Genomic DNA, 15,681 nt, shown 5'->3' with positions numbered 1-15,681 from the left:
ATGGGGTAGAGACAGGAAGTCATAAACGGAGTTCTGGCTTCCAGTAAGTCCAGTGGGTCTGTGGACTCACTCGGTGATCATTTCCTCAGTCCCTGAGAGTAGAAGTTGGCAGTTAGAGGATCCCCCTCATTGGGTCCTTGGCCTGTGGGATAAGAAGAGCTACTGTAGTGGGGAAGGTTAAGAGGGTAAGTGGAGCCTCTGAAACTACCCTCTGTTTCTCCCCACAGGATATGAAATCAAAACCAGAATCAAATCCTGGGGGAGAGGATGGTGAAGATTGTGTCACCATCAAAGATCTGAAAGATCTAAGGGATGTCAAGTCTCAGATTTTATTCTTTTTAATCTAAGTTTAATAGAGACCAGTTTTTCAGTACTTGTAAAACCATTCAGCCACACTTTCATGTCCATGTCAGTTCAACGAACTGATTCAAAAAAATTACCTCAACATGTAAGGAGAAAAGTCTGTGCGATCATTTTAAACCACGAAGTTATCTTGATTACACCATTGGCTCCTTTTCTCTAGAGTCCTCTAGTTCTTCCTTGGACACGTAACAATAGCTCTTAATCCCACAGGGATAGGAATCCAAAGCTACATTCTTCCTCCCAAACAAAATGTACCCAATTTCACCCCAAATGTCATCAGATTGAGCCTTGTAGTGAATTTGTGTTAAAAAATTAACGTCTTCTGGGGAAACCTGTGCCATGGGAATCGCTGATTCAGCTTTTAAAGACCTCTGTGCTGCCCTTAGTCCAATTGCATCATTTTCTTCAAGTTCTCCTTTATGACTTAATGGATAACTACAAGTGTTGGTAAAACAACCTGGAAAGGAAATTTTAGCATCTGACCTCTGCTGTAGCAGTAGCTTATTTTCTGTGTTGAATACGATGACACTTAAGGCTCAGTGCAATAGTCTTTTCTCAATGTTTTCTTTCAGGTGAGGATTCATTTTGGTTCTAGGTCCAATTTTGTTGTAATTTTCATGGATAAGAATATACATCGCTGCCAGAAATGAAAACTGTTGCTCATCAAAATTGTCAATATTTATTTCAGGCATTGTTAGCGCATGTCTGTTCTATCCTGAATATCCTTGCTCCTCCAGGACCTGCAGGTCATGGTTGATTGGCTCAAAGGTAACTCCTACACAAGATTTTCTTTCTCACACTTTGCCACAGGTGATTGGTTCAAGGATGGGAAACTGAATCAGTGATTCTCTCCTGTAGGGATTGCTGAATGGGATCCATAAGAGTGGACTTAGTCACTTTCCAAATGGTTACACAGTAGAGCACAGATTTGTCCTTTTCTCTGTCTATGTTTTCTGTCCTGTGGCTAGAAAAAGCCCATCCACAGAGAAACAAAAGTGGTGGACTCACAGGAGGCTCAGAGAGAAGAGAGGGATTGAACACCAGCCGTGTTCCCAGGCCTCTTTCCATTTCTTTGCTTCTGAGGCCTGGCTGCACTCCCGCCCTGGGGTTTCTCTCAATCCAATGCCTCACTATCCTGTATTTCTATACTGTAGTTAAACTAAACTGCATATGAGCGAAGGATGAGAGGCAAAGAAGGAAAATGAGAACAGCTTAATTTATTTGATGGGTGAATGTTGGCCTTTATTTTTATGTCTGTGAATAATTTGCATCACAACCAATTTTTAGATTTTTTTTAAAAAATTGAAGCATAACATACATTTACTAAAATGCACATCTTAAATTTATAACATCTTGACAATTTTTTCTTTTTAACTCAACTTTATTGAAGTAAAGTTTATATATAATAAAATGTACCCATTTTAAGTGTATAGTTTGAATTTTGACACCTGTGTATACATCATCAAAGTTAAGATACACAACATTTTCTTTTTTTTTTTTTTCAGCTGTGCTGCTCACATGCAGGATCTTAATTCCCTGACCAGGGATTGAACCCATGCCCCCTGCAGTAGAAGCGTGGAGCCCTAGCCACTGGACCGCCAGGGAATTCCCAAGATACACAACATTTTCATCATTAAAAAGTTCCCTCTGGGCTCTCCTGGTGGCGCAGTGGTTGAGAGTCCGCCTGCCGATGCAGGGGACACGGGTTCGTGCTCCAGTGTGGGAGGATCCCACATGCCGCGGAGCGGCTGGGCCCGTGAGCCATGGCCGCTGCGCCTGCGCATCCGGAGTCTGTGCTCTGCAGCGGGAGAGGCCACAACAGTGAGAGGCCTCCCCCAGGAGTTCCCTCATACTCCTTTGCAGTCAATCCCACCCCCTTCCAACGCGAGGCAACCACTGATATGCTTTCTGTCACTATATAGTTGTTTTACCTGTTCTAGAATTTTATAGAAAAGATATGTATATATATAATAGATATATAAATATAAATATATGAATACTTTTGGGAGCCCAGATTATTTAGCTCAGCAATAATGTTTCTGAAATTCATCCATGTTGTTGCATGCACTGGTAATTTGCTCCTTTTTATTGCTGGGTAGTATTCCATTGTATGGATATACCACAGTTAGCTTATCTATTTGCACATAGATGCACATTTGGATTGTTTCCAGTTTTGGAGTATTATGAATAAAGCTGCCATAAATATGTGTTTTCAAGTCTTTTTTGTGGTCACGTGTTTTCACTTCTCTTGGGTAAGTACCTAGGAGTAGAGTGTCTGATAGGTGTGCATTTAACTTTATAAGAACCTGCCAAATAATTTTCCAAAGTGATTATGCCATTTGATGTTCCTACCAGCAATGTATGAGGGTTCCAATTGCTCTGTATCCTTGTCAGCACTTGGTATTGTCATTTCTTTCTAGCTAATTTTGGTTTTTTTTTTTTTTAACAAAGGTATAGTTGATTTACAGTATTGTGTTAGTTTTAGCAGTACAGCACAGTGACTCAGTATTTTTGCAGATTATATTCCATTATAGTTTACTGTATTTTATTTTTTAAATTTATTTATTTTTATTTATTCTATTTTTGGCTGCATGAGGGCTTTCTCTAGTTGCGGCGAGCAGGGGATACTCTTCATTGCAGTGCATGGCTTTCTCATTGCAGTGGCTTCTCCTGTTGTGGAGCATGGGCTCTAGGCATGTGGGCTTCAGTAGTTGTGGCTCGTGGGCTAAGTAGTTGTGGCTCATGGGCTCTAGGGCACAGCCTCAGTAGTTGCAGCGCATGGGCTTAGTTGCTCTGTGACCAGAGCAACTCTCGGATCAGGGCTCGAACCCGTGTCCCCTGCATTGGTAGGCGGATTCTTAACCATTGCACCACCAGGGAAGCTCTACGGTATTTTCTTAATTTCATTTTACAGTCAGTGCTTTATCAAAAATAAAAGGATTAGATGAGGTTGACTATGGAATGAGGATTCCGTATGTGTTTCTGTACATAAAATATCAACATTATATTTATTGCATGGTACATATTCATATTTATATACAAACATTCACACCAAATACAGTGCAGGCAAAAGAGATAGAATGGTTAGTTCTACCTGGTGATCTAAACTACGGAAATGCTTCACACTAGTGAGGTTGCCTGAACTGAGTTGAGATAGAAAAGGTCACATGAGCATCTACTTGGATGAGATGTACCCTGGAAGGTGAGGGTATTGTCATTTTTCTGATTTGTTGTTGTTGCCGTTCTGCTTCTTTTGGGGTCAAAGAACATACTCTATATTGTTTCATGTGAGACTTGTTTTATGCCCAGGATATGGACTATCTTGTTGAATGTTACATTTGCACTTGAGCAGAATGTATATTTTGCAATTGTTAGGTGGAGTGTTCTATAAATAACAGTTAGGTCAAGTTGACTGATAATGTTCAAATCTGCGCCTGTTGAGTTTCTCTCTACTTAATCTATCAGTTTCTGAGAGAGAATTGTTGATATATCCAAGTGTAACTGTGGATTTGTTTATTTCTCGTTTCAGTTGTGTAATATTTGGTTTCCTGCATTTTGAACCTCATTTACTAAGTATACACATACTTAGGATTCTCATCTTCTTGACGAATCGTCCTTTTTGCCGTTATGAAAATTTAAAAAAAATCTCTGGTTGTACTCCTTATTCTGGAGTTTACTTTATCTGATATTAATTTAGATTGCTTATGATTAGTGTTTGTATTTTTTCATTCATTTATTCTTAATCTGTGTCAAAGTTCATTTCTTTAGACAGTGTACAGTTTGGTCTTGCTCTTTCATTTTATTATTTTTAAAATTAATTAATTAATTAATTTAAAAATTTATTTTTGGCTGCTTTGGGTCTTCGCTGCTGCATGCGGGCTTTCTCTAGTTGCGTCAAGCGGGGGCTACTCCTTGTTGCAGTGGGTGGGTTTCTCACTGTGGTGGCTTCTCTTGTTGTGGAGCATGGGCTCTAGGCACGCGGGCTTCAGTAGCTGTGGCTCGCAGGCTCTAGAGTGCGGGCTCAGTAGTTGTGGTGCATGGGCTTAGTTGCTCTGTGGCATGTGGGATATTCCCAGACCAGGGATTGAACCCATGGCCCATGCATTGGCAGGTGGATTCTTAGCCACTGTGCCACCAGGGAAGTCCTTGGTCTTGCTCTTTTTTTTTTTTTTTTTTTTTTTGCGGTACACGGGCCTCTCCCGTTGCGGAGCACAGGCTCCGGACGCGCAGGCTCAGCGGCCATGGCTCACGGGCCTAGCCGCTCCTCGGTATGTGGGATCCTCCTGGACCGGGGCACGAACCCGTGTCCCCTGCATTTAATTTACCTCATATCTTTAAATACTGTTAGCCCACTTTACGTATGGTAACTTTTAATAGTATACCTCCACTTTCCCCTACAACCTTTAGCCTACTGTTGTAATACATTTTATTTCTGTATATCTTTTAAAACCCAAAATATATGTTTATTTTTCTTTAAATAATCAATTGTCTTTTAAAGATTTAAAAAGTATTTTGTATTTATCCATGTATTTACCATTTCAGCCACTCTTTTTTAAAAAAAATTTATTTATTTTATTTTTGGCTGCGTTGGGTCTTCATTGACACACAGGCTTTTCTCTGGTTGCAGTGAGTGGGGAGCTACTTTTCCTTGTGATGCATGGGCTTCTCATTGTGGTGGCTTCTCTTGTTGCGGAGCATGGGCTCTAGGCACATGGGCTTCAGTAGTTGTGGCACACAGGCTCAGTAGTTGTAGCTCACGGGCTCTAGAGCGCAGGCTCAGTAGTTGTGGTGCATGGGCTTAGTTGCTTCACGGCATGTGGGAGCTTCCCGGACCAGGGATTGAACCTGTGTCCCCTGCATTGGCAGACGGATTCTTAACCACTGCACCACCAGGGAAGCCCAGCTGCTCTTAATTTCTTTGTGCAGCTCTGATTTTTCTATTTGGTATCATTTTCCTTCACCCTGAGGCACTCTTTTAAAAACATTTCTTAATAATGAAATTCTGCTGGAAATGACCCTCTCAGCTTTTGCTTATCTGAAAATATCTTTATTTCATTAGACTGGGAAGTTTTTTTCTTTCAGCACTTTCAAGATGGCATTCTTTTTTTTCTTGCTTGCTTTGTTTCTGATAAAAACTGTTTGTTCCCCTATATGTAACATGTCTTTTTTCTTCTTGTCTGCTTTTAAGATCTTTATCACTAGTTTTCAGCAATTTGATTATAATGTCCTTTGGCATGTTGTTTATTTGTGTTTTTCCTGCTTCAGGTTCATTGAGCCTTTTGGATCTCTGGGTTTGTGGTTTAGCAAATTTGGAAACGTTTTGGCTACTATTTTAAAAAATACTTTGTTTCCTGCCCTCCACCTCAGACTCCAATTATACATATATTAGACTGTGTGATATTGGGACAGAGGCCACTAAGTTTCTGTTCATATTTTCAGTTATTTCTCTCTCTGTGTTTTAATTTGGATAGTTTTATTGGATAGTGTCTTCAAGTTAACTGATATTTTCTTCAGCAGACATTTCATTTTTGAGCTCTAGAAATTCAGTTTGGTTGCTTTTTATGTTTCCCATTTTTCTCTGCATTATGTGTCTGTTTTTCTTTAAATCTTTTTATTTATTTATTTTTTTTTGGCGGTACGCAGGCCTCTCACTACTGTGGCCTCTCCCGTTGCAGAGCACAGGCTCCAGATGCGCAGGCCCAGCGGCCATGGCTCATGGGCCTAGCTGCTCCGTGGCATGTGGGATCTTCCCGGACCAGGGCATGAACCCGCGTCCCCTGCATCAGCAGGCAGACTCTCAACCACTGCGCCACCAGGGAAGCCCCTCTTTAAATCTTTACACATATTTGTAATAGCTTTTTAAATGTCCTTGTTTAATTCATTTGTCTCTGTCATTTGTGGGTCTATTTCTACTGACTGATTTTTCTCCAGGGATTGTGAGTCACATATTCTTGTCTCTTTGCATGTCCAGTAATTTTTATTGGATGCTGGTCATTGTAAATATTATATTGTTGAATGTATGGAGTTTTGTTTTCCTTTAAAAAATGCTGAATTTTGTTTCAATAAACAGTTATATAACCTGTGGGTTTGTCTGATCCTTTCAAATCTTATTTTTAAGCTCCATTAGGATGGCTCTAGAGAAATCTTTACTTTAGGGCAGGGTTTTTCAACTTTGGTAATTTTGACATTTTGGATTAAATAATTCTTTATTATGGGACTGCCCTGTGTATTGTAGGATGTTTAGCAGCATCCCTGGCCTCTACCTTCCAGATACCAGTAGAAACTTCCTAGTCACGACAACAAATATTTTCTCCAGATATTATGAAACGTCCACTGGGGAGCAAAATTACTCCTGGGTGAGAACCACTGCTCTAGGACTATTTTAGCTCTACTCTTTTTAATTTTTTTTAATTTTATTTATTTATTTTTGGCTGCATTGGGTCTTCATTGCTGCGTGTGGGCTTTCTCTAGTAGCGGTAAGCAGGGACTACTCTTTGTTGCAGTACATGGGCTTCTCATTTCGGTGGCTTCTCTTGTTGTGGAGCATGGGCTCTAGGCGTGTGGGCTTCGGTAGTTGCAGCACACGGGCCCTAGTGTGTGCCGGCTTCAGTAGCTGTGGCGCATGGGCTCAGTAGTTGCAGCGTGCAGGCTCTAGCATGTGTGGGCTTCAGTAGTTATGGCGTTTGGGCTCAGTAGTTGTGGCCTGCAGGCTCTAGAGCTCAGGCTCAGTAATTGTGGTACACGGGCTTAGTTGCTCTGCAACATGTGGGATCATCCTAGACCAGGGATCGAACCCATGTCCCCTGCTTTGGCAGGCAGATTCTTAATCACTGCACCACCAGGGAAGTCCTAGCTCTACTCTTAAGGTGTGACCTTTTGGGGATCTCTATTAAATATCTTAGGTGTTTAATCAATACTTTTCACTCTGATTGGTTGGAAGTTGCCATAAACTGAATGTTTCTTCTCCCCCAAATGCAAATGTTGAAACTGAATCCCCAGTGTGATAGTATTTGGAGGTGGGGCCTTTGGGGGGTGATATGTTCATGAGGGTGGAGCTCTCATGAATGGGATTGGTGCCCTTGTCAAAGAGACCCTAGAGAGCTCTCCTGCCCCTTCTACCATGTGAGGATACAGAGAGAATTCAGCCATGTGTGAACCAGGAAGCAGGCTCTCACCAGATACTGAATCAGCTGGCATATTGACCTTGGACTTCCCATCTTCTAGCACTGTGAAAAACAAATTTCTGTTGTTTATAAGCCACCAAATCTATGACATTTTGTTATAGCAGCATGAACAGACTAAGACAGAACTCAAGCGTCTCTCAGCTCAGCGTGAGCTCTGGTAATTGTCCAACTTACATTTCCTCATGGTTATTTTTTGCCTGACTTTGTAGAATCTCATGTTAGATATACACAGCTTAGTCTCCCGCACGAGACTCAAAGGGATCCTGTGCACATTTATTGCACAGGCTCTTTCTCTGGGTTCCTTTCTCTCTGTTACTCTGCCTTGCAAATTCCAGCCATGATAGCCTCCTGAAACCAATCCGTCCTTCAGCTCAATGAAACTCTCTTCTTCCATGACAGCAGTCTGGGAAATATCCCCAGGCAGAAAGCCTACATGATCCTTGTGCTCATTTCATTCCTTTCCCTTCTCAAGGATCACAGTTTTGTGTTGCGCAATGTCTAAGAACATTTGTTTAGTTTGTCTTTCCTAGCTTCCTTACAGCAGGAGAGCATGTATGGTATCTGTTACTCTGTCATGGCTGGAAACAGAAATCTTCCTCAATAATTACAATTTTAAACATTTCATCTACTTAACATGCCTTGCAGATGTTAACCTTTCTTCCTTTGGCTCTTTAGTACTTATGTTTTCTAAACACTCAATTAGTGAATCATACAAAGTGGACAACTCAAGGAAACATACTTTGTTTTCTTTGAGAACACCTTTTACAAAATGTGTTAGATCTCTATTTTGCTTTTGGGTAATCATAGTCATCCTTGACTGAATACTGACCATATCCATTATTCACTGTGCCCAAGGTAGATACACCTGCTTTCAAATCAGCAGGTAAGCTGGACAGTCTCAGTTTTTTAATAGAGTAAAATAATGATCTTCCATCTGGGCTCCTTTGTAATTCAGAACTGAAGCTTTTAAGTGGACATTGGTAGTAGAATTAAGTAAATTATGTATTATTTTGTAATACATTTGATTATGAGAACCCTTCTCTCATTCTCCATGCAGGCTTAGGGCCTCTCCTCCTTCAGGTAGCCTTCTCAGCCAGCCTCTCCAGCAGACTAGCCAGGTTTCTTACATGGTGCCTCAGGGCTTCCAAGAACACAGAAGCAGAAGCTCCCGATCTCTTCAGGCTCAGGTCCAGAACTGGTCCAGCATCACTTTTGCAGTATTCTATTTGTTAAAGCAAGCCATGGGTCAAGCCAGATGCAAGATAAAGGGCGTACATACTGGGAGGCATGCTCCACTGGGAGCCATCAATATAACAGCCTACTACTACCACCTCGGATAAGTGACTTTACCTCCATGCACCTCATTTCCTCATGGTAAATGATGGTTACATTTTAACCCACCTTACTGGATTTTTTTTTTTTTTTTTGTGGTACGCGGGCCTCTCACTGTTGTGGCCTCTCCCGCCACGGAGCACAGGCTCCAGACGCACAGGCCCAGTGGCCATGGCTCACGGGCCCAGCCGCTCCACGGCATGTGGGATCTTCCCGGACCGGGGCACGAACCCGTGTCCCCTGCATCGGCAGGCGGACTCTCAACCACTGCGCCACCAGGGAAGTCCCACCTTACTGGATTTTAATGAAAGTGGAAAAGTAAGAAACTTAAGGCATCTCACACAGCACTGGGCTTAAACCTGCTATAAATGGTGGCTGATTGTGTTATTCAGTGTATAGGACTCCACTATGGTCTCATATGTTTTAGATAATCACCTGACACTCTTGCCCCCTGAATAAATACTACTGAGGGCGAGATAGTAATTTCGGATCCAGATGATGCTGGTACAATGTCACAGAAGCTCTTGGTTTTTCTATTTTACATTAAGCCAATTTACATTTTACATTAAATACACTTACATCCATCATCTTATTATTATCACCACTTTATAGAGAAAAGTGAAAGGTTGGACTTCCCTGGTGGCGCAGTGGTTGAGAGTCCGCCTGCCGATGCAGGGGACGCGGGTTCGTGCCCCGGTCCGGGAAGATCCCACATGCCGCGGAGCGGCTGCACCCGTGAGCCATGGCCCCTGGGCCTGCGCGTCCGGAGCCTGTGCTACTCAACGGGAGAGACCACAGCAGTGAGAGGCCCGCATACCACACACACAAAAAAAGTGAAAGGTTTAGTAACTTGCCCAAAATCACATCCATTTTCATTCACGGAGCATTTACTGAGCATCTGCTAATTACAAGGCACTGAGAATAGCTCAGTCCCTGCCTGCTAGAGGTTTTCAATCTAGTGAGGGAGTAGGCAGAACGTGATAAACGTAGGAGACAAACAATGGGTGTAGTGCAGGGTTGGGGGTGTATTTGGGGTGAGGAAAGGCTCCCAGAGAGGATGGTGCTTGGGCTGAGTTTTAAAGGATAATTTATCTAGTCAATGCAGGTGGGAAGTTCACTCCAGGCTAAGGAAAGAGGTATGAAACGGCCTGGCTCATAAGTGCTGGCCTAGGATGTCAGGTCAGGCCTTCTGATCTCTAGCGTGTATCTGTGTGCCGCACCAAATGTCAATTTTTGGGAAAAGAGCCAAGGTCGTGTAAAAATGAGTGTCATAATCTAGAAATGATTCTGTTTTGCCACATGTGCATAAGCATCTGGAGAGTGAGAGAGAGAGAGAGAGAGAGAGAGAGAGGGAGGGAGCACGAGAGAAAGAGGGAGAGAGAATATCCAATTCAGAATAAGGCTGGCTGAACTTAAAATGGTCTCCTTAGTCTTAAATAAGCTTCAAGCAACCTATATCCTTGTTAATTCATTTACTCATTCATTCATTCAGCCAGAGCGCCCTCAGTCCTGCCTTGATGTCGGGCACTTATTTGCCTAGAGCTGAGAGTGCAAAGTTGAATCAGACGGTGCCCCCTACTCTCAAGAATCATAGAACAGGGTGAAGAGCATCATTGCCTGAGGCAGATTGACACTTCAGAGTCCCCAACAGTGTGGGCATTTCTACCAATCCAAAAGTGTTACTAAAAAAAAAAAAGAGCTCAGAAGACTGTATGTGAACAGACTTCAAAATATATTGTAGGTTGATTTGAAGGTGGTTGATTTGAAGGTGGTGGATTTTAAGAAGTTCCTCCCAGAAAAGTAGGATGCCAAATTGTATATACAGTAGGGTTACAACTCAAACATTGTATATGGGGACTTCCCTGGTGGTCCCAGTGATTAAGACTCTGTGCTTCCTCTGCAGCGGGCACGGGTTCGATCCCTGGTTGGGGAAATAAGATCCCACATGCTGCTTGGCATGGCCAAAAATAAATAAATAAAATAAATAAGTAAATAAATAAGTAAATAAAGTAAAGCTAACTTTGTATGGATGATGTCTCAAATGTATTAAATAATATTATTAAAATTTTTTATATAGAAAAAAGACAGGAAAGAAATATACGAAAATGTCAATAGTAGGTAACTTCGGTTATTTGGTTATTATCTGATAATTATTGGTTATTACTTTTTTCTTTTTTCTGGCCTACCTGATTTTAGGCCTTAAACTATTTGGCATGCTTATGATAATTGTTATTTTGCATTTATATAATAACTAGTAGTTACCATTTAAGAATACCCACTACATACCAGTTACTGGTTAACACTACCTGCGTTTTTCTCAGTTAATTCTCACAACCTATTGAGAGAAGCACCATTATTATCATCACTTTACTGATGTACCAAGAGTTTAAAAAACTTTCCAGGACCACATTGCTAGCAAGTGGCAGTTAGGCAGCCTATGGTCGCCAACACTGAGTGACTATGACAGCTTCAATTTCTCAGCGACATGAGCACCTAGCTTCAAAAAGGCCCTCTTTCGGGGCTTCCCTGGTGGCGCAGTGGTTGAGAATCCACCTGCCAGTGCAGGCGACACGGGTTCAAGCCCTGCTCTGGGAGGATCCCACATGCCGCGGAGCAACTGGGCCCATGAGCCACAACTACTGAGCCTGCGCGTCTGGATCCTGTGCTCCGCAACAAGAGAGGCCGCGATAGTGAGAGACCCGCGCACCGTGATGAAGAGTGGCCCCCACATGCCACAACTAGAGAAAGCCCTCGCACAGAAACGAAGACCCAACACAGCAAAAATAAATATATAAATTAATAAACTCCTACCCCTAACATCTTCTTTAAAAAAAAATAAAAAGGCTCTCTTTCAGTTAAGCTTCTGCATGGTGCCTGTTACTAATTAAAAAATATAAAAACTGCTAACTTTGAAAAGAGTGGCACAAAGATTATATTAGTCACTCTCAAGCTTTTTCATACATTTTTTTTTCTGTTTGAATGAAATACTTCTTATTTTTCAAATGAAAAACAATTAGTCACACATCAAATGCTACTGCGTCGATAATGTGCTTGCCTCTGGATCATAATAAAAGGAATTATGTAGCCTGCAGCAACTTCCAGGCATCTATGACTGAGAATTTAATGACCCACCACAATGTCATTAAGTCCCTCTGCATTTTCTATACCCAAATAAATTCTCTGTAAATTTCAAGATCCAGCTCCTATATTTCTACGGTCCCTTCCGGAATCGTTCCAGCCACTCTGCTAATTTTCCTTTCTCTGTGCTTCAAAGACACAATAGCCCTTACCCAACAATTTGTTTCTTGATCATATAGAGTCCCTAATTTATTCAGCCAGTCGTCATTGTGTGCATCTTATGAGCACACAATAGAGTGCTCTCAATTGTTTTGTTTGAGAGCAAATCTTGTACTTCGGTGGCAAGTGTTCTTGGATGTATTGTGTCACCTCCATGAGCAAACATGGAATGGGTATTTAATAACTCTTTTTGCATTCACTGCCTCCAGCCCCTGTCCTAGAACAGGTTCTTTCTCCTTCTACCTTAGCTCTTTAATTTTAGTCCTTCCCCTGGGCCTCTGTGTTCAGCAAACCATATTACCTCTCCGTTAATCATCAGCATTTTTAAGTTCTCAAAGTTATTCAGCACCTCCTCTTAATTTCTTCCTGTATCATTCTAATTCCTCTTCCGAAGCATAATCTCCCGAATGATGTATATGGGTTTTGTCTACATTTAGCTCTTGGCTTTTATTCCCTTCTTCCTCTGCCTTCCTGTTCTGTTTCGTTGTTTCCTTAGATGTTGCTGTTCCTTTAGGGGACACACACACACACACACACACACACACACACACACACACACACTGAGCTTTCCCTCCAATGAGGAAAATCTTTTTAAAGTCCTTTATGTATTGAGTCCTTTGTATATTGAGAATTCTTAACTGTATCAGTTATGATCATTGTAACAGCCTCGCTCGAATGGCTTTAAACAATAAAGAAATGGTATTGTCTCAGGCTGTGAGACTCCTGGAGGAGGGGCAGCCTCAGGCTGGTGGGTGTCCAGTTAGGGGAGGTTAGCAGGGCCTGGGACCCTTCTCTCTCCTTGCTCTGTCTTCCTCAGCATATCACCTTGTACTCGAGAGGGCTCTTCTCGTGGGCACTGATGATTACATCACGTCTAGGCATCCAGACATCAGAGTGCCCAGGGGGAGGACCCCCCTCTTCTACTTCTTAACCTCTTTTCCAAAAGCTCTTGGCAGACTTCTTCTTATGCGTCATTGGCCCGAATTGGCTCACATGCTCCTTCCTTGATGTGTCAGCAAGGGGAATGGGACCCCCATAGTTGACTTAGACCAGCGGTGTCAGTTATCAGCCAGGTGCCATGTGTATGTGGAATACCGTGGGGAGCTTTAAAAATCACTGATCCCTGATGCCCAGCCCCTCACCGTCCACTTTAATTGGTCTGGGCTCTATCCTTGTCATAGGGATTTTTAAACATCTTCCGAGGTGGTACTAATGTGTAGCCAAGATTGAGGACCACTGTCTTAGACTCCTCAGGATTTACCCTGAGCTAAGTGGGGAGAGTTGGGGAGAAGTAGATATCAGAAAAAAAATATGGGCCAGGAAGGAGCGGAATGATTGTTGGGCTGGCAAAGAAATAGTGTCTGCCTTGCCCATTCACCTCCTTTGAAAGCAAAGTATGTCCATTCATTCTTTCATTGATTTATTTCTTCTTTCAACAAACATTTATTGGGCTCCCACAATGATCAGAAGATGAGAAATCAAAGGGCACTGTTGAGGAATGAGAAAAAGTTATATATCAAATAAAATAGGAAAAGTATACCTCCTCTGGGTAGATACAACTCCACAAGGCATGGAGCTTGACTCAGGAAGAGCAGGCTGGATTTCAGTCCCCCATTAACTGCACAAGGAGGACTGAAGAAGACAAAGATAAACCAGACTTGGGTCCTACGTGCCAGGACCTCAGACTAGAAGAGCGAAACTCACAAGTAAATATACCAACTCCTTTTGATAGTTTATCAAGTTTATAAGGGGTGGCCAAAGAATGTAGAAGGCTTCTAAAAGTTCTATCATTAGATTACATTTTTATGGCTTTTCAGGAGACACATGCTTTTAATGTAGTCTGTTTTCTAAGTAGGAGAGTGACTATAGGTGCACACCCTAATATAAGGCCATCTTGCATGGCAGTAATTCATTATGAGGTTATTTGTCTTTAGAAATATTTTTCTTAGAAAAGAAAAAAGCCAGCACAATTCTTCACGTAACTTTCCTCTGTTCTGAGAGTACCGTGCATGCATTTTTAGCCAATGAGAGCAGGCTGTGCTGTGCACCCTGAGCCTATGAGCACGAGCCTCCTATAGCGCAAGCTCTCAGCAGTGAGTATCTCTGCATTCTCTTTGGTTGGGTGAGTTCTGCAAAGGGTGATGTCATTCCTCTGTGGCCTTTCTTTTTGCATCAATTTTGTTTCTGGCAAGTAATCCTGACCCACAATGGCTGGCTTTAGAAGTAATAGGGCTGGACCCGTTTCAAAGTAGCAAAGGAAAAGTGTCATATTGGGTTTCAATAAGGACTAAAGGGGCCTTCAAGGCAGCGGTCCAGGAAAGGAGGATCAACAGGTAAGGATTGGTGGGAGTCCTCTGACTTGATGAAGGAAACCATAAACATCGCTGCAGACCAAGGCGATCGGCCGACAGGAGGAAACTATGGTTGGAGAAAGTCCATGATGTCAGGGAATCTGGAGAGAAAGGACCAGCAATTCACAGTTGCTAATGCCCTAAACACAAGCGGGGACTTCCACCAGCAGGGACCACTCATAGAACTGATTTGCCTGGCATTCTTATTTCCAGAAGTGCTACACGTAACATACACTGGAGCTGATACTTTCAGCGCAGCAAGGAATAGTTCACTAGTTAACAGGGGTCTTAAAAAAAAAAAAAGGAAAAGAGGCAGGGCATAGACAAGCCAAGTTTTGATAGGGACTGAGGAGCTGGGAAGGAAATCTGAAAAAATGCAGGCCACGAGCCACATAGGCGGAAGCTCAGGTAGCAGATTTTGGCTAAGTACAAGTCAATGTTTAAAAAAATGAACTGAGTGAGCTTATAAGGTAGGAATACTGGAAGTATTCAAGTAGTGTTGGTTTGACCAACACTCAAGGATGTTGTAGAAAGGATTTCTACATAGGTTAGGAGGCTGGGCTAGATCCGGGGTTCTTAAACCTTCTATGGTCAGGTGCCCCCGAGAACCTGAAGAAAGGTAAAGACCTTTGTTTTCCTCTGAAAATTCACATGTCTGTTGAACTGATTATGTACAGCTGCATTATAAATCACTCCCAAGAACTTAGTGGCTTATTATCTCACAGTTTCTGTGGGTCAGGGATTCAGAAGCAGCTTAGCTGGGTGATTCTGGCTCATGAGGTTAAAGTCGAGAGGTCGACCAGAGCTGCAATCATCTAACACAGTAGCTCTCAACTGGGGGTGACTTTGCCCCCCGGGGATATTTGGCAATGCCTGGAGACATCTTTGATTATCATCAAGAGTATGTTGTGTGTGCTGTTGGCATCTAGTGAGTGGAGGTCAGAGATGTTGTTAAACCTCCCATAGCACACGAGAGAGCTCGCCACACAAAAATGATCCCCAAATGTCAATAGTGTTGAAGCTGGGAAGCCCTGGTCCACAGGCCTGACTGGCTTTCGAGGAGCCCCTTCTGAGGTTGCTCGCTCTTGTGGCTGGTGAGGGCTGCGGTGTCCTCACAACATGGCAGCTGGCTTCCCCCAGGCGAACAGAGAGAT

General features: G+C 42.5%; 1 pseudogene; it reads right to left on the bottom strand.

Annotated features, from left to right (window-relative positions):
- Positions 1–441: 441 nt before the first annotated feature.
- Positions 442–1,064, bottom strand: LOC101283743 (isopentenyl-diphosphate Delta-isomerase 1-like; annotated as a pseudogene).
- Between the last annotated feature and the right edge of the window lie 14,617 nt (positions 1,065–15,681).

Source organism: Orcinus orca, chromosome 1 (genome assembly GCF_937001465.1).
Source record: "Orcinus orca chromosome 1, mOrcOrc1.1, whole genome shotgun sequence".
NCBI lineage: Eukaryota > Metazoa > Chordata > Mammalia > Artiodactyla > Delphinidae > Orcinus > Orcinus orca.
The sequence above is the reverse complement of the archived record's forward strand: the minus strand, read 5'-3'. Positions and strand labels throughout refer to the sequence as shown.